The sequence below is a fragment of the Pseudopipra pipra genome, chromosome 4, assembly GCF_036250125.1.
Source record: "Pseudopipra pipra isolate bDixPip1 chromosome 4, bDixPip1.hap1, whole genome shotgun sequence".
In the NCBI taxonomy this organism is placed as follows: Eukaryota; Metazoa; Chordata; class Aves; order Passeriformes; family Pipridae; genus Pseudopipra; species Pseudopipra pipra.
In genome coordinates, this window is record NC_087552.1 from 56,277,044 (window position 1) to 56,299,536 (window position 22,493).

Consider the following 22,493-nt stretch of genomic DNA (forward strand, 5'->3'; position numbering starts at 1 on the left):
TACAGAATAGGACAAGGAGGTAGGGTTAAAATATTCTTTCATTTTTTAACTGTTTGGGCTTTTACACTCAGAAAACAAAAAAAATCCTAATTCATACACTTATGATTAAAAAAAAAAAAGAAAAAAAAAGGCATACTACAGCTCTCAGGATTGCAAAAAAGTTAGCAATGCACAACAGAAAAATCAATGCATAATTGGTTCCAAACAGGTCTTCCCTTTCACTACTTCATAATTCCACGCAACAGAAAAAGGAATTTCAGTTAATATATGTCTTTTTATGTATTTTGAAGAACATTTTTTTCAGCATCAGTTTGTCTTAAGGAGTTCTCATCAATCAGTGTAGTCCTTATGCCATTTTCTCAGTTAAACTAGCACAACTGTTTACAGGTCCGGACCATGAGATTGAAAACTTGATGCAGAGTAAAAATAAGCCATTTTCCCTGGTTATTTTTAATAAAGGGAAGTGAAAATAAGGAGTGTCAGAAATGTAGGGACTGCCTGAGTCAGCACAGGCACTGAAAGAAATGTTTATCAAACTATAGCCTTTCATGTTTTACTCTGCAACACATGTGCAAAAGCTTGAATTTAGAGGTAATTAAATGGTGAATGCTCACTGACTGCATTAAGGCTAAATCAAGAGCACAGAATATAGAATTCCTTCATCATTACCTTTTTTTCCCCCTCCAGCTATTACCAGGGCATGGAGAAGAGCCTAAAAATAAAATTTGAGGAACCTAATTTTAAAATATATTTAATACTAATTTTACTTGGACTGCAAAGCATCGTGAGTCATGGATCATCATGAAAACTTCTCTAAACAGAAGCAGAGACAATAGGAATCTTGAGAAAGTATAGATACCATGATAAAAACAGCTGTACCAGTGTAGTGCACAGCAAACAGTACCATACTGTATTTTCATTGTATCTGTTTATCTGTTATTCCAGAACTACAAATAGGTCTTAAAGTCTTATCTTATACATCCTGAAGATTTTGACGAAGCATCCTCCTACTCTCAAGAAGTGTAATTATAACTCATACGGTATGATAATGAGCCTCAAAAACCCTCCTGAAGCAGAACCCTGTGTCAGCCTCCCTTGGTGTTAAACACATTCAAGGCTGTGGTGATGTGACAAAACTGGCTCTAACACAAGTACAGACGGTGACATTCTTTCAATATATGAGAGCTTCAAAAAATCATTACAGCATTTTAAAGGGAGCTTTTATGTGTTTTCTGCTGTACGGACACAACTTTTGCAGCTGCACTTCAATTAAAATAGGGAAGGTATTAAGATAATTTTATTCCTATTTTGTAACATGTAAACCAGATGATTAGAAATGAAAAATATCTATTGCTTGAAATCTACTATAATACAACACATGCTCTTTTCATTGCATATTTTGGCATGGGAGTCTAAACAAACAGATAGTTTGCTTAAAACTAAATAGGAGATCTCAAAGCCAGCATGAATAACAGATTACCAGGATACAAGTATCAATAAATAATGATTAGTAAACACAACACAAGAATAAAAAATCCAGTAGAAGTGTATATGCAAAAGAACTTTCCAAGTCTTATTGTATCCGATTTCTCAGAAATTTAGTTTCAAAACACTTCATGCAGGATTGAATGATTATCAGGCTTTGCCATAAACAAAGTCAATACCAATTTTGACTTTGCTGACTGGTCTGTTTGTTTTTGAAAATCCCAAATGATTACATTAAAATTACACTTTATCAAAGTAATATAAAACATTTTTTCAGAGTAAAATGTGTACTAATGTTAAGAAGTGAAAATAATTCTAAGACCATAGAGAATATAGGAAAAATAGTATATCTTATTTAGGTAATATTCATAAAATACTTTATTTTTATTTCCCCAATTTTTAAAATTTATTTTCATAATTTTGGTTAAGAAGTCAAGTTATATATGTCCTGATAACAGTTTTATTTTGTTATTTCTAATATTCTTTAACCCTATAAATTGAGTTTTTAAGTTGAAGGAAGATATGAAAACACTTGACATGTTCCTAAACTCAAAAGAACTTCCATCTGAACAAATACTCTGTGCTCAGGTTCCCACATGACACAAGTGAAAACCAGAGCCCAGCAGTGATAGTAGCACCAGTACCAAAAGCAGTACAAGTGTCTCATTGAGGCACCATCTATGTCAGCTGGCATTGCTAATTCATCAGCATTGATTTTAGTATCTGAATTAGTATCCCGACAGTGCTTTTTTGTGCCAGGCAGCTCTCCCAGCTGACTTGACATTAGCTTGAACCAGGGTACAGAAACACCCACTGGCCCTAGAATGGTAGCTGGAAACATCTGTGAGATCCCTGTGGAACTGCCTTCCCTTGGGGCCTCTTCTGTGTCTCCCTGAAGAGTCAGAGACACTGCATGGACCATCTGCATAACTGCTGAAACAAGAATGGCACTCTCTGTTTCACCATGTTACATAATGGTTTCATTACATCTCTTTTTAAAATGAGTCAATTCATCCCTCCCAGAGACTGACACAGGAGCTGCTTTTGTCAGTGGTTTTATGCTTTCACTGATTTTCTATGATGTATACATTCCTATTTTATCATGTAGAAGAAAGTTATCATTGATTACTTAATAATTAAATCATGTCTTATAATTGTAAACATATTTTGTAACTTAAAACTTAAACTTTTAATATATTTCAATAGTCTTTTTCTTTTTAGTCTTACTTTATATTTGCACTGCAAATTATATTTGTGTATTGTTTTGTGACTTGTTTCTTTTCAAATCCCTATGTAATTGTAGTACTCATTGTACCATTGAATGTCTTTGCAAAATGTCTCTGTGTACATGAAACAGAAATCCATACTGGGGAGTGCAATATGTCATTTTCATTCTAAAAGATTGTTCAAAGGAAACATGATACTAAATAAAATGCATTATCCATGGTGTCCAAGACCCAGCTGCAAATAAGTCAAAAAATTATCATTCTACTGTATCTTAACAGCAATTTTTATCTAAAATGAATTTGGGATCATGAATTTAAAGTTCCATATAATATTTCAAAAATTCAAACTTTTTAATGTATTATTTTTCAGCATCTATAATTGTACAAAGTGCTATCCAAATCCTTTTAAATTACTTTTTAAATTATGAAGAAGTTGGTCAGGTGTTATCTTTTTCTTCCCTTTCTTCCACTGAACGACCAAGGGGTGACCTTATTGCTCTCTAAAACTACCTGAAAGGAGGTTGTAGCAAGGTGGTTGTCAGTCTCTTCATCCAGGCAACTACTGATAGTATATTGTATTCTGGTCTCTTTTAACTAAGACTTTTAAAAAAATAATTTTACACCTGTTAATACATTGTACATAAACAGGAGAAGGTAATTTTAACAAATTTTATTCAATCTTTTAATCTAACAACCCAGAGACTTGAAGCAGGCTACAGCAAGATACATAGGCCAGGATCATCCCTTACATTTAATTGCTCTTGTCAGGTTTCTACAAAATAATTAATTTAATTTGGAAATATAATCTTCATATGGAACTGTGTAGTCAGATCTCTTATCTGACTTATTTAATTGCCTCATAAGGGCACCTCTCACTTGTATTTAAAGGAAAACTTTGGTCCAATAAATACATTTTTTATTGTGAATAATCACTCAGATAAATAAAATTCAATTATATATTATATTGTCTCCATGTTTCTTATGTAAATAGGGACCAAATAACAACATTGCAACAACAGTGCTTGGATCAAGCCCACCTGCATAATTTCTGACATCAAAAGTGGTCAAATAAAATCTTTATTCCCCTCAGAATCTGCTCCTAGAGTGCAAAGTGTTTAGAAGTGAACACTAAAGATATTACTGGGAAAATATATTTTAAAATAATTTTGAAATTATCCTTATTTTTCTTTCTTTTATGTTGATTCAAGTAATAGTCATAAAAAGCAAATCCAAAATTAGACTGCATTGGTACTACTCAGGTACTCTGAAGAGTCTGATTAATGATTGAACCTATTAAGATCACAGATATTTCCAAGAGACTCCCCAAAGGGTGAGGTAGTTTAGTGCATTAACTTTTCTTTCTGATTTAACTCAGAAACAAATTGTGAGTACATTGAAAAGTGTAGGGTGGTCTCTCTTCACAGCAAGGAACTTGAAATTCACAATTAAGGGAGTACAGATCTCACACTGGTAGAGGTGTCACATTACAGGTCAATGTCTATGTTAGACTATGCAGATGCTTGCATAGTCTAACAGTGACTAATTGAGAGAAGTCAGATTAAAAATTAAGTTATGTCTGACTCTAAATATCCCACAAATACCAGGAATGGAATGACAAGCACATCTAACTGCAAATTAATGTAATTATTATACCATATTCCACAGTAATTATTTGATATATGTATAATTATGATTTTTTTCTATACAAAGCAAGAAATAATTTTTTTTAACTGCTCAAGATTGTACGACCCTAGTCCCAAAGTCAAAAGCTTAGCTGGGAGTATTACCTTTTTTAAAATATACAAGACTCAAAAAAATTTCATCCACCAGACTTTTGCAGAGCCTTTGGTTCTTATATACCTTGGGATAGCCAAAAAAGATAAATGCTGCACACGTTTTCCCAGGAGATACACTTAATTTTAGGAGGAAATGAGGCTTTTGGCAAAGGTTTAAAAGAGGTAGTGTACAACCAAGGCACATTACATAAAGCACTGAACCAGCACGTGCTAACCTACACAACTTAGAATAATTCAACCAGCTGGTTTTAAGTTACCTAAAATATTGTGGAAGAGCAAAGAAAGAAAGAAAAATTAAAAGAGTAAGGAAAAAAAGAGATTAAGAGAAGAAGTGGGATTAAATAACTACCACGAAAGAGTCCTATGGAAATCCAGTTCCACAAGGCCGATGGCAGGCTCCAGAGAAGAAAGAGGAAATGGAGACCATGTGCTGCTACATTTATGTGCTTTGGCCACCTGCAGCCACTTCTCCCAGGTGGGACATTCAGCACAGACCACTCAGTGACTCCCAGGCAGGAGTGAGGGGTAGTGAACTTCCCAGTTCCCTATGAAGATTATATTTCCAAATTAAATTAATTATTTTGTAGAAACCTGGCAGGAGCAATTAAATGTAAGGGATGATCCTGGCCTATGTAGCCTGCTTCAAGTCTCTGGGTTGTTAGATTAAAAGATAGAATAAAATTTGTTAAAATTACCTTCTCCTGTTTATGTACAATGTATTAACAGGTGTAAATCAGAGGCCGAGTTCGAAGTTGTGTGAGGTTCCAGGGCTACCAGGCTGCCCTTTTAACTGACAGCAACTCCATGTGGGCCCTTGCCCTACCATGTGAATTATGGTGCTGCCATACGAGTTTCGGGCCCGCAGGTCTGGCCCTTCCCCTCACATATACACACGAGTTGGTTCTGACCCAATAATTATACACTACTTTTGCTGATCCAGTGCCTCAAAAAGATGGAACAATTTTTTTTTGTCTTGGATCATCCCATGCATCAGAGCTGATCTGTTCATGATTAAGTCACCAACACAAAAACCAGTTCACTGTACCTTGCCACATTTAAATGAAATTTTATTCTCTTGGTGCAAAAAATACACCTTTAAAGGCATTAATGAATCCATTCAACCAAATCAGGATTACATTGACCTTCAGAGAAGTTTTTACAAGGTTTTATCCATTATGATAATCTTTAATTATTTGCTGACTAAAGGTCTAGATCAAAGATTTGTTTTCCATTTGCACACCAGTTAGTAAAAGTCAATTTCTGTCTCAGAGATCTTTGATTTGTTTGGAGAATTAAAGAAGTTATAAATACAGATAATGTGGATTTTTTTCAAGAAACCTCAAGATACAGGTCACTCAGAAAAAAAAGCTTTTATGGTGAAATATAAATATGCATATTAGAGAAGGTATGCTGAATTAATGGTTACTTCTACATTTGCTGTGCTGTAAAATTGTGCCTTCCACTCAACACAGCAAGAAAAAAAAATTACTAAACTCTTTTACTGAAACACTTCTTGCTATAGTATACAAAAAATATTATTCCTTCATTATACACAGTGTTACTAAATAAGAAAGTAGAAAAACTCCTACATCTGCAAGCACCACATCTACATATCTTTTAAATACCTTGAAGAATGGTGACTCAATCTCTTCCCTGGGCAGCCTGTTCCAATGTTTGACAACCTTTCTGTGATGAATTTTTCCTAACATCCAATCTAAACCTCCCCTGGCATGACTTAAGTCCATTTCCTTTTGTCCTATAACTCATAACTTCAGGGAAAAGACTGAACCCCACTTGTCCACAACGTCATTTAAGGGAGAGATCAAGGAGGTCCCACCTCAGCTTCCTCTTCTCCAGATTAAACAACTCCAGCTCCCTCAGCCGTTCCTCATAAGAGTTGTAATCAAGACCCTTCAACAGCTCCATTGTCCTTCTCTGGGCAGGCTTCAGCACCTCAGCGTCTTTCTTGAAGTGAGGGGCCCAGAGCTGGACACGGGACTCAAGCTGCAGCCTCACCAGTGCCAAGTACAGCGGACAATCATTTCCCTAGTTCTGCTGGACACACTATTTCTGGTACAAGCCAGGATGCCATTAGCCTTCTTGCCCACCTGTTCACACTACTGTCTCATGTTCAGCCATCTGTCACATAGCAGCCACAATTCCTTTTCCAGTAGACAGCTTTCCAGCTACTCTTCCCCAAGCCTGTAGCATTGCCTGGGGTTGTTGTGACGCAGATGCAGGATCCAGCAATTCACCTTGTTTAAACTTATAGAATTGTTCTTGGTTCATCTAACCTGTCCTGTCCAGAATCCTCTGCAGAGCCTTCCTACCCTCAGGTAGATCAATGCGCCCACCCAAATTGGTGTCATCTGCAAACTGACTGAGGGTGCACTTGATCCCCTCATCCAGATCATGCATAAAGAGATCAAGCTGGACTGGTCTCAGTACTGAGCCCTGAGGAACACTGTCCACCAGCTGTATGTCATTCCACTCACCATCAGTCTTTGGGCCCAGCCATCCAGTTTCTTACCCAGAAAACAGTGCACCTGTCCAGGCCATGAGCAGTGAGTTTCTGTGCAAACAGTGTCAAAGGCTTTACTAAAGTCTAGATAGACTGGACAGGTAGACAGGCAGTCCACAACTGTTATTAACTGTAATAAAAAGGTGTTCCTGCTATACAACATAAATCCCTCCTACTGCAACCAATTGTTTTTGTTTTGCATTTGGTGATAATATTAACAACCAATTATTATTGTCCTTACGACAACTTATATATTGGAAGACTGTTAACATGTGACCCCAATGTTCTCTTTTCAAGACTAAATAAGAAAGACTTCTAATATTTTTCATTCGTTCTTTGCTCAGTGGTCATATTTTCTGCACCTATTAACTTTTTGTTGCTTCTATCTTATCCCCTTCTTTCCTCAGGACTTAAAACTGCATTCAGTAATCCTCTTAAGGCTTCACAAATGCTGACTAGAGTGAAACAGTTACTTCGTATATCTCAGGACTTACATATTTTAAATCATCTTTTTCTGCTGGTTTTGCAACATTGACTAACATTCCATTTGCAACCCATTGTCATCCTGAGCCCTTTTTCTGCAGTATATCTGCCTAGTGAGCCATTCTGTATTTTACATTTTCTTTCCCTTCTTGGGCAGTTTGCATCTTTCTTTGTTATATTCTATTTTATTGCTTTGTACCATTTCTCCAGTTTATCAAAATCATGTTGAATGTAATTCTACCTTCCAGAATTTCTATAACCTTCCTGGTTAATGTTATCCACAAAGAGTAGTCCCTCAATTGTAACACAAATACTGCATAATGCTGCACTCAACTTATTTCTTTCAAACTGTCAGCGAACAGATGCTAAGATGTCTCTGCTAAGTGATTCAACTGATTTTACAGTGAGAACATATTACCATACTTCTAACAGTGTCATATGGAATTGTCACATGTCAGCAAAGAAAAAGTATGTAAATACTTCCCTGTTACTCACTTAATTATGCTGTCATGGATTGGTATCAGATTGGCCTGTTGCAATTTCCAACTCTTTTGATTTCAGTAACTCTGTTGTGGTTATTTTTAATAAACTTCAGATTTTCTAGGTGCTCAGAGGGGAAAATCGCTGATTAATAATTCATTTCCCTTAACATTATAACTATAAGTTAGGCAGATGATACATAAAACTCTGTTCTTTTTTTAGTTTACTAGTTGTATTTTTCCATTAGATGTCTCCTCAACCTTTATCTGTTCTGAAATGTTCTCAAAGGTGACTGTTAATGGTTCAAAGAGGATTTCAGATCATAAACACTTTAGGGAAAAATGTTAAATTGTAGTTATCTAAGAACTTTTCTGTCTGTTAACCAATTCTGGCTTATAATCCTGGCACTTAGTTGCTAATGTTAATTATTTTAAGCTTCTGGTCACAATTAACCTCTTTGGTGAAGAATGAAGAAAAACTATAGTGAAGATTTTGCACTTTGTTGTGTCATCTGTTATTTGGTGCCTGTTTCTCTTAAATAATAGACATTTTATTTCTTTCATCTTTTCTTTATTTTAATGAATTTGGGGAACTTTCTCATATTTCTTTTCATCCAAGTTTCTTATGGTATCTATTTGTTACTCAGCTTTTCTGATTTTGTTCATGCACACTTTCATCTTTATTGTTGTTGTGCCGTAGTTATATGGATTCTAAAACAGGTCAGACTGAGTCCTGTTAAAGGCAATAGGAATATCACCAGTGACTTGCATGGAGAAGAGATTTCATCCTAAAATGCAGAGGTTTTAATAGGGCTTGGGATAGAGTTTTCTTCATAGTGGTTTGTATGGAACTAAGTTTTGCATTTTGTGTTTAAAACACAGGGGTATTTTCATTACTGCTGAGCAGTGCTTGGACGGAGTCAAGGCCTTTTCTGTTTCTCACCCCACACCAGCAGCGAGGAGGCTGGGAATGCAGGAAGTTGGGAGGGGACACAGTTGGAACAGCTGATCCAAGAGATAATTCCACACCATACATTCTCAGCGTATGAAGCTGGGGGAAGAAGAAAGAAGTGTCTGGGGAGGACCTTTGGGGTGACGGCATTTGTCTTTCCAAGTCACCCTGCTCTCCTGGAGATGCCTGAAGACCTGCCTGCCCATGGAAAGTGGTGAATGAATTCCTTGCTTTCCTTGCAGGTACAGCTTTTGCTTTACCTATTAAACTGTCTTTATCTCAGCCTATGAGTTTCCTCACTTTTCCAGTTCTCTTCCCCATCCCACTGCAGGGGAGTTACAGTGCAGCTGAGTGGGTTTTGGTGCCAAGTGGGGTTAAATCATGACAGCCCTCTAAGCAGAGCAGTGCCATGTATGAAGTCCTAATCACCCACTAAAATTAAAGGCAGCTGTGCTGACCCTGTTTGGATGCCAGATGCTCACCAAAGTCACTTTATCACTGCCCTCCTCAACTGGACAGGAAAGAGAAAATATAACAAAAGTCTTGTGGGTCGATATAAAGACAGGGAGAGATCACACACCTATTACCATCACAGGAAAAAAAGACTAAACTCAGGGAAATTAACTTATTATCAATTAAGTTCAGAGTAGAGTAATGAAAAATAAAACCAAATTTTAAAATCATCTTCCTCCCACTCCTCCCTTCTTCCTAGTCTCAAATTCATTCCGGATTTCTCTATCTCATCCCCAACCAGTGGTAGCAGGGGACAGGAAATGAGGATTGCGGTCAGTTCATCACATACTGTCTCTTCCTCTCCTTCCTTCTCTGGGGAAGGACTCCTCACACTCTTTCCTTGCTCCATCATGGAGCTCCTTCCCAAAGAAGACAGTCCTTCTCCAACTTCTGCAACCTCAGTCCTTCCCACAGGCTACAGTTCTTCACAAACTCCTCCAGCATGGGTCATTTCCGCAGGGTTCAGTCCTTCAGGAACAGATTGCTCTGGTCCCCCTTGAGGCCGCAAGTCCTGACAGCAAACCTGCTCCAGCATGAGGTTCTCTCTCTGTGGGTCCACAGGTCCTTCAAGGAGTCTGCTCCAAGTTGGTCTTCCCACAGGGACATAGACTCCTTTGGGCATCCTCCTGCTTTAGTGTGAGGTCGTCATGGGCTGAAGGTGGATCTCTGCTCCCTTGTGAACCTCCATGGGCTCACCATGGTCTTCAGCATGGGCTGCAGGGAATCTCTGCTCCGTAACCTGAAGCACCTCCTATCTCTCCTTCTTCACTGACCTTGGTGTCTGTAAAGTTCTTGCTGTCACATTTTCCTCATCTCTCTTTTCTGGTTGCTGTTCCACTGCAGTTTTTTTCCTTTTCTTAAGTATGTTATCCCAGAGGCCTTGGTCAGCAGTGCATCCATCCTGGAGCTGGCTGTCATTGGCTCTGTCAGACATGAGGGAAGGTTCTGGCAGCAGCTAACAGCAGCCACCCCAGTAGACCCCCCGCTACCAAACCCTGACATGCAAACCAAATACAGCAGCATAGTCAGGTTAGTGCAGCACTCCAGTGTCTAATTAGGCTGCCTCTCAGTGGGAAACTCTGATTCATAGTTTGTCAGTGTCTCTGCATGAAGCTACTATATCCCACAATTTTTTTTTATTTATTCACAGAAATTTATTCACAGCTAATTAATTTTATTCAGACCTCATCTTTGAAAGCAGTACCACATCCTGAACATATCCTAAAAAATCACTTGTAACTTTAAAAAACTTAATATATATTATAAATAACTTCTATTATTACTTTCAGTCATGTTTTACCGCATGTAATTTTCAGATGATCCTTTTTTTTCTTACTGAACAATACAAACATTAAGATCAATCCTCATGAACCACAAAGTTATTCAGCTCTGTTTTAATTTATCTGTTCAGACCAATTCCTTTCCTGTTTGATTTTTTTAATACATAGGTTTTCTGGTTTTGTTTGTGAAAAGAGTCAGATAAACACACATTAAGGAAGCTGGAGTTTAAGTCACCCACATGCTGCCTTAAGTCACCCACATGTTGCACAGCTCCAGCTTTCTGGAAGACTCACTGAGAAGTATCACACCTCTTTTCTTCATCATTATGTTGATAAAAAAGGAATTTGTAGTCTTATATATATATGTACAGACATGGAATTTACTCCACATGATCTGCTAACTTCCAGTAAATTCTTTTGAGATGGTAATATTTAAATACAAACTTTTGTTTATTTACCGTGATGCTACTGAAAATAAAGTATACATACAAAATCCAGCTCCATAGCTATTATAAATTTACAAGTCCTCAGTGCTCCAACAGAGTTAACTGTATTGATGACAGCTGCAAAATTGCCCTCATAAGAATAAAAGGCAGTTGGAATTTTGCATTAATTCCATGTCCTATAAATAAACATGAACAGTTAACATTCACCACTGTAGTACTCCATTGCAGCATAAAACATGGTACCCAAGAGTTAATATAAATATGAAAGAGTGAAGTTTTCCCTCCTAAAATCTAATGACCCCAGGGCTTTGCTGTAACCACCATCTATTTATCTTTTCGTTGTATCTTTATTCTTATCAACCTGCAAACACCATCAGAATGCTATACAAATACATGATGGATTATTACTATTATGCTCATGAGAATGGTAGGCATGAAGTGTAAGAACAGAGTTCAGCCAGCAAGTATGATATAAATTATGTATAAGTAGCTTTTAGTGTTGAGCACTTTGAAAAGTTCAGTAAGTGCGTGTAACTGAAGTAAATTAGCTAACCCTATGTCACTACGGGACTATTTCTTATAAGAGTATATGTAAGGTATTTTTCACCAGGTTTAAAAAGCGTATCAAAATAACTCATTTTAATTATATAAGCAAGACACTGTTCTGGACATAGAAGGAGAAAGTTTGCAGGACCATTGCGAGGCCTGAGGACCTAATTACCACTGAAGTCTGATTTAAGATCTAATCTAAGATTTTATGACTTACACTAGTATTTGAGTGTTTGAGAGTCAACCTCATCTTTTTCTATACTATTTGTGTTAGATTGCAGAGAGATTCTTGGAATGACTCCCATCAGTGTGAATTTTGAGGGAATACAACTTGTGAGGGGGCACAGAACTAGGATTTTTTTTCCCTCCTTCAGTCACTGTATCTATACACACTCAAGTTGCATTTGTACATGCTTCAGATTCTGTAGACTACTGTTAATGTAGGAAGTGACCGGTTTGGGGCTGTTGAGATGGTGAGACCTGAGCACTCCCTTGGTCTGTTCAGCCTGGAGGAGGCTGAGGGGAGACCTCATTGCAGTTACAACTTCCTTGTGAGGGGAAAAGGAAGGACAGACATGGATCTCTTCTCTCTGGTGACCAGTGACAGGACTCAAGGGTCCTGTAGTTGTCTAGAGGAGGTTTAGGTTGGATATTAGGAAAATGTTCTTCACCCAGAGGGTGGTTGGGTACTGAAACAGGCTCCCCAGGGAAGTGGTCACAGCACCAAGTCTGACAGAATTCAAAAAGCATTTGGACAATACTCTCAGGCACATGGTGTGACTTTTGGGGATGGTCCTGTGCAGGGCCAGGACTTGGACTTCGTGGTCCTCGTGGGTCCCTTCCAACTCAGCATATTCTGCAATTCTGTGATTCTTTGTTCGCACCAACTCCTTTAGTGTATGGTAGCCATTATACAAATCAAGCATTGTTTTCCCAAGGTATTTAGAGACATTCAGGTGAGATTTTGCAAAATGAAGGGAGTCTGGGTACATTAAGTGTTGAAAAGTGAACAGAGCCACATTACTTTTTTTATGGTTTATTTGACTTTTCTTTGTTTTATTTTAATATAATGATTGATTTTGTAGTTGATAATTCTTTGCTATGTAAGCAGGTAGACTGGTTAAAGTAATAACATATAAATAACATATCCTTCCTTTCAGTCTTCACAGTGCTTGAAAGTGAAAGATTTATCTTTTCCTCTAACATAGACATGGACAGAGTAACACCAGCACTTATACACACATGCACACAGAGCCCAGTGGGATTAAAGCACTTTATGCGATGGAAAAATCAGGAACTACAGAGGAACGTATTTTCTTGTTTAAAGATTTGAAAGAACCATTCTTAGAGAAAAGGGAGAAGGTTTCTGATGTTAGTGATCTTGCCCCTTTCATGTTTTAAAAAGACTAAAGAAAAGTTCCTCTTTCATCAGCCTGAGGTAGAAAAGAAGTGGCTTTCCCAACTCTAAATATTTAAAGAAGCCCTTATAAAACTTGAAAAAGGTTTGAGCTGTTTCTTTGTGGGACTAAATTCCTAAGAGTATAGGAAGACATACATTGACATTTACCTCCTATAATATTTTACTTCTTTTATAATAGATGTATCACTGAGTATTGGCATCATTCTTTATATGTCATAATATCCTGCTTTTAGATACTTTCAAGGAACCTATACAGTGTAAGTTCAAAATAGAAAGCTTTTTAATACTCCTACCTGTGTGAACATAGATATATAAAAATCAGAGGTGAAAGACTACTGAGATGAATCCATGATATATGTTTATTGGTAGGTTTCATTGTTTACCTGAGACTCCCAAGCTAAGGCTCATTGGGTAGCAGAGCTCACACAGGATGTTGAATCATACAAGGGATTTTATTGCTGACTTCAAATGGTTACAGAAATGGGGTGGAGATAAATGAATTTGTGGGCTAGCTTATACTTAAGCTGAAATCCACCAAAGTAAACATCCCAGAGCTTAGCTTAAAGATGCCTTCTTTTTATTGAAATTAAATAATTGAAGGAGGAATCACTTTGCAGTTCTTAAAAAGCATTTTAAAACAATATCATATAACCATTTTAAGATTTCTTCTTAGAAAACAAGATATTTTCAGAATATTTTTAACGATTATAATTTTCTAGATTTCTAAGCATATCATTCTCTCTTGATTTGCATAGACATTCTCTTCATGTCGATGTCATTTATTCACAGAATATTCAATATTTATAAAATAAGACAGTTTATTGGATGAATACTGAGGAATATTCTATCTTGCTCCTATACATATAGTATAACATTATTTATTTGCAGTACAAGGATACCTAATGGTACCAAAAAGTGTCAGACATCCATTGTACAAAGCAATGCACAAATACATAGAAGGACACCAGTGTATGCACCCGTTCAAAGGCCAGCCAACAGCCTTCAGTCCTTCAGGCAGACATGACTATCAGCTCTCTCTGTGGCACCCTTACATGCCTTGAGCAAGGAGTGAACTTTTAAGTCTGGCTCCTCAGCTGGCACAGCTGAGAAAATGGAAACAAAGCCATATTTTTATTCCCCTGACTTTAGAAACAGCCAAGGGCAATCTAATCCACACTGTAATTTACAGCAGCCCGGCTGCCCAAGAAGCTATTCTGGCAGCTGAGAAGCAGCAGAGCCTAAGGTCATTCTCTACTTCTCCCGAAAGAGCCTGTATACAGGGGTTAGAAAGTGAACAATATTAAGCTTTGGTTTTGCTTTTTCAGCTGGAGTGTCTCAAAGCAGCTGGAATAGAATTGATCATTGTCCTATCAATGTTGTGACTTCTCTTAGTTTCATTATTGCAAGAGGATAACCTTTGAAAACTAAAAAGATACTTTATTTCAATAATCGATTTATTTTTCCTAAACCTATAAATGTCAGTCTCTCACAATTCCACATATGGATATTTGTTTATTATTGGAATGCAAGGAAATTATTTCACCGATTGTCAAAAATCATACACTGCAGTCATTTTGCCTCATAGTGATGAAACTTTTTATTGCTTGCTCCTGTGTGACAGTTTGGAAAATCTGTCTCATAACAGCTGATGATTTCTGGTTGATGGCTGGGAGCTCTTGAAGAGTGCTTGCATCAGAATACTGTTTCCATTTTGAATGAGGAATTTCTTTTTCCTTTCTTTCAATTTACAGTGCTATCAATGACACAGAAATTTAAAGCAGAAATTCTTTCAGCTCCAAAAATATTCACTATTGTACTCTAAATATGTTTAGAGGTAAAACAAGCTACCTTCTCAAAAATCTAACTGCCCACAATCCCTTGCAGAGGGAAGAATATATTTTGAATTAAGGTGATACAGGTAAATAGTGTGTCACATATTTCAGGGGACTGGAGAAAAGGTCTTTTAATGGATACATTAGAACGAAGGAGCCTGAGGCCAAGCCCAGAGCAGATGGCAGACAGTGGAAATAGCGGAGGAGATAATATCCCTTGCTCAGCTGATGATTATACTCTCCAGAGGAGCACTACACCACATGAGAGACTGAAAGTTGAAAAGCCTGGAGAAGCTTGTGAGACAGAAGTTTAATGATTTCTCTTAAATTTTCAGATTTGATTTACCAGCAGGAGCTAAGAGTTGCCAGCTCTCAAACCTTTGTGACATCAACTGTCATGGGCCCTAAGGTGGCATGAATAACATACAGGTTTTGGCTGGGGTAGACTTAAGTTTCTTTATAGTATCTTGTATGGGGCTATGTTGTGGATTTGTGATGAAAACAATGTTGATTACACAGGGTTGGTTTAGTTATTGCTGAGCAGCGCTGACAAAAGTCAAGAACTTCTCTGCCTCTCACTCCACCACACCAGTGAGGAGGCTGGGAGCGCACAAGAAGTTGGGAGGGGACACAGCCAGAACAACTGACTCCAACTGACTTAAGGAATATTTCATAACATATGGCTTCATGCTCAGTATATGCAGCTGGGGGAAGAAGAAGGTAAAAGGGGGATCTTTGGAGTGATGTCCTTTGTCTTCCAAGTCACTGCTAAGCCTGATGGAACCCTGCTCTCCTGGAGGTGGATGAACACCTGCCTGCCCATGGATAGTGGTGAATTATTTCCTTGTTTTCTTTTCCATGTGTGCAGCTTTTGCTTTAGCTATTTAACTGCCTTTATCTCAACCCCTGAGTTCTCTTACTTTTAGTCTTCTGATTGTTCCCACACCCCACTGGAGAACAGTGAGCAAGAGGCTGTGTGGTGCTTAGCTGCTTACCAAGGTTAAACCACAACAACCTGCAAACGCAAAATTCTGGAAAAGACCAGGAATGAGCTACTGAAATGCAGCTAAAGTAAATACCCCCCAGGGCTGGATGGAAACTGAGCAGAACTCTTTAAAACAAATTAGAATTCAATACCTAAATCTAGAGACAGGCTTCCAAAGACAGAGATTTTAGAGCACCTAAGGATCAATTACATTGAAACTGAGCATAAAAGCCTCAACTGGGCAATTGATAATATCACACACTGAAATCAGTTGGAAAGCCTAAAGATACAACTGCTGGTACTCTCAGTTATGGAGTGGAATACATTGTAAAAGGCCTTTGACCACATTTTTTCTTTCTTTACCATACCCATGCATGACTTTTCAAGTTAAATATCATGGCTGCTCTAATTTGGAGAAAGTTGAATTATTTCATGCAAAACTCTGTTAAAGAAACACTCCTGGAATTTTATTAGGGTTTCTTCTGCAAGCTGGAGTTGATGTAGATTCTGTGCTTAGAAGAATTCTTCAGAACTGAATCTGTAAAGACTGTAGTAATGAAGAAGATCATGGGAGGAGTAAGTGTAAGTTGTTGTTACCTCTTTACTGAGAAAAAGTAAGAAAGTTAGAGATGATGCTCTGTTATGAGGCAAGGCAGAATGTTGTCAGTGCAAGTCTGGAAACAGGGATGCCCTGATGTCACCACCACAAACATCACCGCGACTGCAAGTCTGACCTTGTCCCCTAAGAAGCAGCAAAAAAAAGTCAGTACAACTTTTCCTCTGTTTTTACAACACAAGAATAAATATTGCTGATACTGATGCTATGCAAAAGAGTTCAAAGATAATGCAAGTCTGAAGAGTGAATCTTTTTTGTGAACAATTAAATGAATACCATTACTAAACAGCATACTTTTTTTGTGTGCCAGACTCCTGTCCCTCTCATTTATAAGTGACAAGTGCTAAAATATTTTTTATTTCAGTATTCAGAGAGAGACTCTGACAGTGCTCTTTTACTGAGGTTGCGTGGTTATTATGTCACTTCAGCATTGTTTTGAAGGAAAATTTTTTTCAAAATGTTCTGAATTCATTTATATAAATTAAAAATATTTTAATATAATACCTTTGCCCTTAGACTAAACAGAAAGAAATTCCTGTCACCCTCCCTAAAAATTAGGAACAGAAGAAACAGACCAGGTCACCCAAAAACTAAGAAGTGAAAAGAAGTTTCAGAGCTCTCAATGAAGAATAGAGACCCAGATTTCTTGAATCCCACAATTGTTTGATTTTCCTTTAATGAATGCCAGTGCATTTCCACAGATTCTGTCAGAGACTCTAGTAATGCTGGGCAATTTACAGTGTTTCCAATTTAAAAACTTTCTTTTCTTCAAGGAATATACTACTAAATATTTCTCAATAGAAAATGAAACCAGTCTAAAACTTCTCCTTTTCTTGTAGCAGAAAAGGAATCCTAATATTCCCAGACTGCATATGTTGTTGTAAAAAAGACTTTCTTGATATCACTGGGGACAAATGTGGTAAATTATTCTAAATCCATGAAATATATGTATTTGCCTATGTGGATGTGGAAACAGAAGGAATACAGAATACATTCTTGCTATAATGAACCAAAAGGGTTTTTTTCAGTTGCTTTCTTCTCTGAAGACAATGGTGGAAGTGTCAGAAGGCATATCAGAATATCAATGCATTCAGATTCCTGTTGTTTCCCATACAGAGTTTATATCCAAACAGAAAATCTCTATATTCATAGTCTAAACCAGACATTTTATTCCTGTTCAGTTCTTGGCAGAACTGAGTACGTTCTTGCATAATTTTCCAGGATGAATACAACTCTGTGTTTACAGTTTTGGCTGCTCTCTGTTGTGCTGTAAGATAGCAAAACCTCTCTGCTATGCCAAAAGACATTCATTAAAATGAAAACCCAAGCAAGCAGCCTTTACCAGCTGATGAAATGGTACTTTATGAAGATGATAGTGATTTACCTATTGTGAAATTAATCTTCCTTAAAATGTCTAATGATATCTATCTAATACTAATGTAATAAAGTCTTTTTATCATAGAAAATTGAATACATTGTTAATATTTCTGCTTGGGTGGCTTGGTTACAGTATTGTACATTGTAAAACTAAGATGAGAAGAGCTTTGTAGAGAGCAGAATGTGAACAAAATGTGGGCTCTGTGAAATACTTGAGAGTCTCACAGCAATGACAGAAGCCTCCAGAACTGTTTGGTGTCTGTCTTTAAAAGGCTTAATGCAAATACCATATACAGTGTGCTCTGTCTTTACTGCTTCTGAATATGGCTTCTGGGGATACAGCACTGCTGGAGGGAGCTGAGATACCCTACTGGTTGCTGAATGATTGGGAATGAATATTGTACCTGTTAATCCAAACTTGTAAAGGCCAGATTTCAGATCTTCTCAGGATTTTGGTGTCTAGGATCTTGATGATGTTTCCTGCAGTGGTTTTCATGGACTTGCCCTCATGGCAAAGGTCAACAACAGTACTTTTAACACCTTCACTAGCAGCTTCAGGTGTGTATGACAGGAAGATGAAAAGTCTGCTGAAGGAAAATGTCATAGTACCACAGCTCTCTGGAGTGACACTTCTCCAAAAGTCAGGTTTTATCTTATACTCATAACCTGTAATAAATAGCTGCAATAACAACATTGCACATCTTCTTTAATACCAACCCTAACCAGTGCTAATACAAAATCAAGTGATTACCAGACCTGTAACAGCCTAGATAGGAGTAGCAGCTTCATCCTGTATCACTGTAACTTCTTTCAAATTCATAGTGGTGCCATCAGGCAGTCAGAGCAAAGTTTTTGCATAATGAAGTCTGGAGTCTCTGATAATTAGCTCAGAATTTCTGGTGTGCGACTACTGATAAGGCTGCATTTGCAATAATCAGCACACTTCCCTTCTATTTTGTACACATTCTCAATACTTGTTATGTCAAGAATCTCTAATTAATTTCTGTATATCACAAAAATATCCAAAATTATGTCTTTGAACAGTTGTCCCTTTCCAGTAGCTGTCCAAGATCTGGACTTCACTTAAAACAAGCTAATATCACTTGGAAAAAAAAAGAAATGAGCTGAGGAAGTTGCTGAATTATAAGGCACTTCCAGTGATGCAGTAAGCAATGCCCATTTAGAGTGTGGTAGAGGTGTCAAATGTCCAAAGTTCATTGCAGACTAACTCTTAAGCAGAAGCCTACCCTATCTTTCTGATCCACCACCAAGTATAAGCATTGGTATACATAAAATGGACATATTAATTCATGCTTGATATGTTCTGGAAAATATTGTGTGTATAGGAGGAAGAATGGTCTGCCCATCTTAAGGTCTTGCACTACACCTATCATAATACCTATCAGGTACATAATACCTATCAGACTTGTCAGACCAAAAGAAATTGGTCAGTCCAAATGAAGGTAAAAATATGTTCATCTTCTTCTTACAGAACATAAAACCCAAAAACAAACCCTCACAAAGCAAAACAAAAATACCCACGAGTTTAACTTTTCTTGTGTTATAATTCCCTAGGACTAAAAAGTTGAATCTTGCCGTTTGCCTCACAGAACATACAATATGTTTGCTATGTACAGAGAGGGATCGGTGAGTGATGAATCTTCCTTTTTTTTAAATCATTCTTTCCTTGTTCTTAATTTGTGCTTTGAAGATGCTAATTTAAATATGTTAGTATATGAATGAGGTGAAAGAAAAACAAATGAGACAGATTTCTGTTTTTTTTCTTTAGCTCTATACCTTGCTTTCCCTTATACCTACATTAATATTGCAGGCACAGGTTTCCATATTGCTCAGGCTTTTATATTTGTTTTTCAAAGTTCTACCAGCTTATTAAAATTGAAATAAAATTACCACATCATTACTGCAACTAGGAGGTAAGTTTTGTCTGATAATCAGAAGAGACCATCCTAATTTAATTGGGTTTTTCATTAATTCTGTGAAAACTGTGTTTTTAGTCTGTTTTTATTTATTTTCATGTATCTGTCCTTCCCTTGAAATATTATTTAGCATTTTTATTAATCTGAGCTTTGTTTTCTGTTAATATATCTTATTTTAAGATTTAATTATTGGTAAAGAGTTTATATCTTGATGAAAGTTAAATCTGTACAATTTGTTCTATAAACATTTACAAAAAGTTTATACATTTTACACATAAAAAAGAATCTTCTAACTTCTGTAGAAATTTCAATTTCCTACTTTTCTGAATCTGATTTGGAGTCAACACTTGAAATAGTAAATATATTTAGTTTTCCCTTTAATGTAATTAAAATATGCATCTTATTAAAACTTACAAAGATTTCTAAGTCTCTTATGAACTTTAAAGAGGAATGTCTTTTTTTCATGCTCCAAAGCAGCATTGAAAGGATTGATGAAGGTGAACAGTTATAGCTGCATCTTCATTTTAAAGAAAAGATCAACAGAGATCAAAAGATAGGGATACTTTGGACCAGAGACTTCATTTCTTACAATACTACATAACCTACCAGTAAATTAAATGCTGAATATAATGAATTGGCATGGTGTGATCAAAAAGGCATAAGAAGAATTACATGTTCAAGTTCTCTTCATTTTCTTGATATAGAAGAAAAAATGCACAAATATTGTAGGCCAATGCAGAAAAGAAGACTTTAGAAGAAAACCCTGTAGATTGGCATATATATGTTGTCACAATATGGCAGAACAATAATCATAGAGAGCTAAAGTGATTTCTGTATCTGCATTCATTCTTCCATTGTAATTAATGGGTATATTCTGAGTAAAAAAATCACATTTTGAGATATGGGATGTTAATATCTTTCTTCTTGAAACAAACTAAAACATTCAAACCCGTTTTGGCAGGGTCTAAAGAAAAATGAGAATCACAGATACGGGTTGTTAGTTATACAGTGCATGTGTCTGTACACATATGTAGATGCATGAGTATTGTATGTACAATATTTTAGACTTTAAAAGGAAAACTTTTAATTAGCAATCGTTGTAATCAAGTTGTCCCAGCTTACGGGAGTATTCAGAGACAAACAGGAGGCAGTGAAAAATATTTTAAAGACTCTAAGAGAAGGGACTGAGGAAAAAAAAGACATTTCACCTTGATTTTACAAAACAATAACTCTTTTCAGGCTCTTTCACTGAAAAACATCAACGAGAAAGTATCATGAATACTGCTCAAGTCTCATGGAAAAGTATCTTTTGTCAAAGAAAACTGGCAACTGTGTTGAGACAGCATCTTTGTACTTCTCTAAGGCTTTTGCAATTCTGTCACATGACATTTTTAATTTTCTATAATGCAAGATTTTTAATCAAGAGGAAACACATTAGATGAATTAAAAACTCTCCTATTGGCAGATATCAATGAGCAGGGCTGTTCAAGAAAGGTCTCCTGAGAGAGATTCTTGATCCAACAGTATATTCAGTACATTCTTAGAAACAATTTAGATGATGAAATAAAATTTTAGCTGATTAAATTTGCATATGACACAAAGATTGATGTGATACTAAATACAAAGGAGGCCAGTTTACTGTTAGAATTTAATCTAAATCACTTGGTCAAGTTCTCAGAATCCAACAAAATGCAGGTACAGATTAATACACTTTGCAACAAGAATCACAGGTTATACCACTAGATTAGAACTCTTGTCTTAGAAAGCAGTAACTCATAAATGATTTGAAGGTCACCTTTTAAGGCTGCTTCACCATGAGCTCTCAGAGCAATGCTGTGGCAGACACTACTGCAATGAAGTCCCTCGGGCACAATTTAGCAACTTTAATCTTAAGCAAAATATAACCAGGATAATTAATATAGGAATAGCTTGTAAAGGATGGTAAGAGAATAAATGAAAATTTATGACAAGATGAAGTAATTTTCTATGTAAAAGTATATAGTTTCTGAATAATTTTACAGTTTCTGTAATAGCTTGTTTATTCAGCTACCAATGTGATCTCTGGCAGCCCTTAGTCAACGAATCACTGGAAAATCCATCAGAATCAGCATTTTTATGCCCTTTTTCTCTTTTATGGCTAAAGAAGTCTTTTTGCTCATGACAAGGAAAGCTACCTTGTATATCTTATATACAAAAGATATGATAGATATTATGCAAATCTGTCTATTTATGAGTAGGCATATATATGTATAGACATATATATTTTTATGCATGTCCGTATACACACAATTTTTATTATTACAACGTTTTAATTTTTTCATTACTACTATATTTCTATACAATTTTGAGAGAGAAAACACTTTAGTTTAGATATTCTAGTACACAGACTGCAAAGGGAAGATCTCTTCTTTTTTCCTTTAAGCAAAATGTAGGGGAAATAATGAATTTCAGCGAGAACATGTGGTGAATTAAAAGTCTTGTGAAACTTTAAATCCTGGTTTTCATGCAGTACGTAGACAATTAAAAATAACAACCCTTTGTATTAAACATGCTCTACTGACTTTACAATAGTTCTGTAATTTCACAGTCAATAATA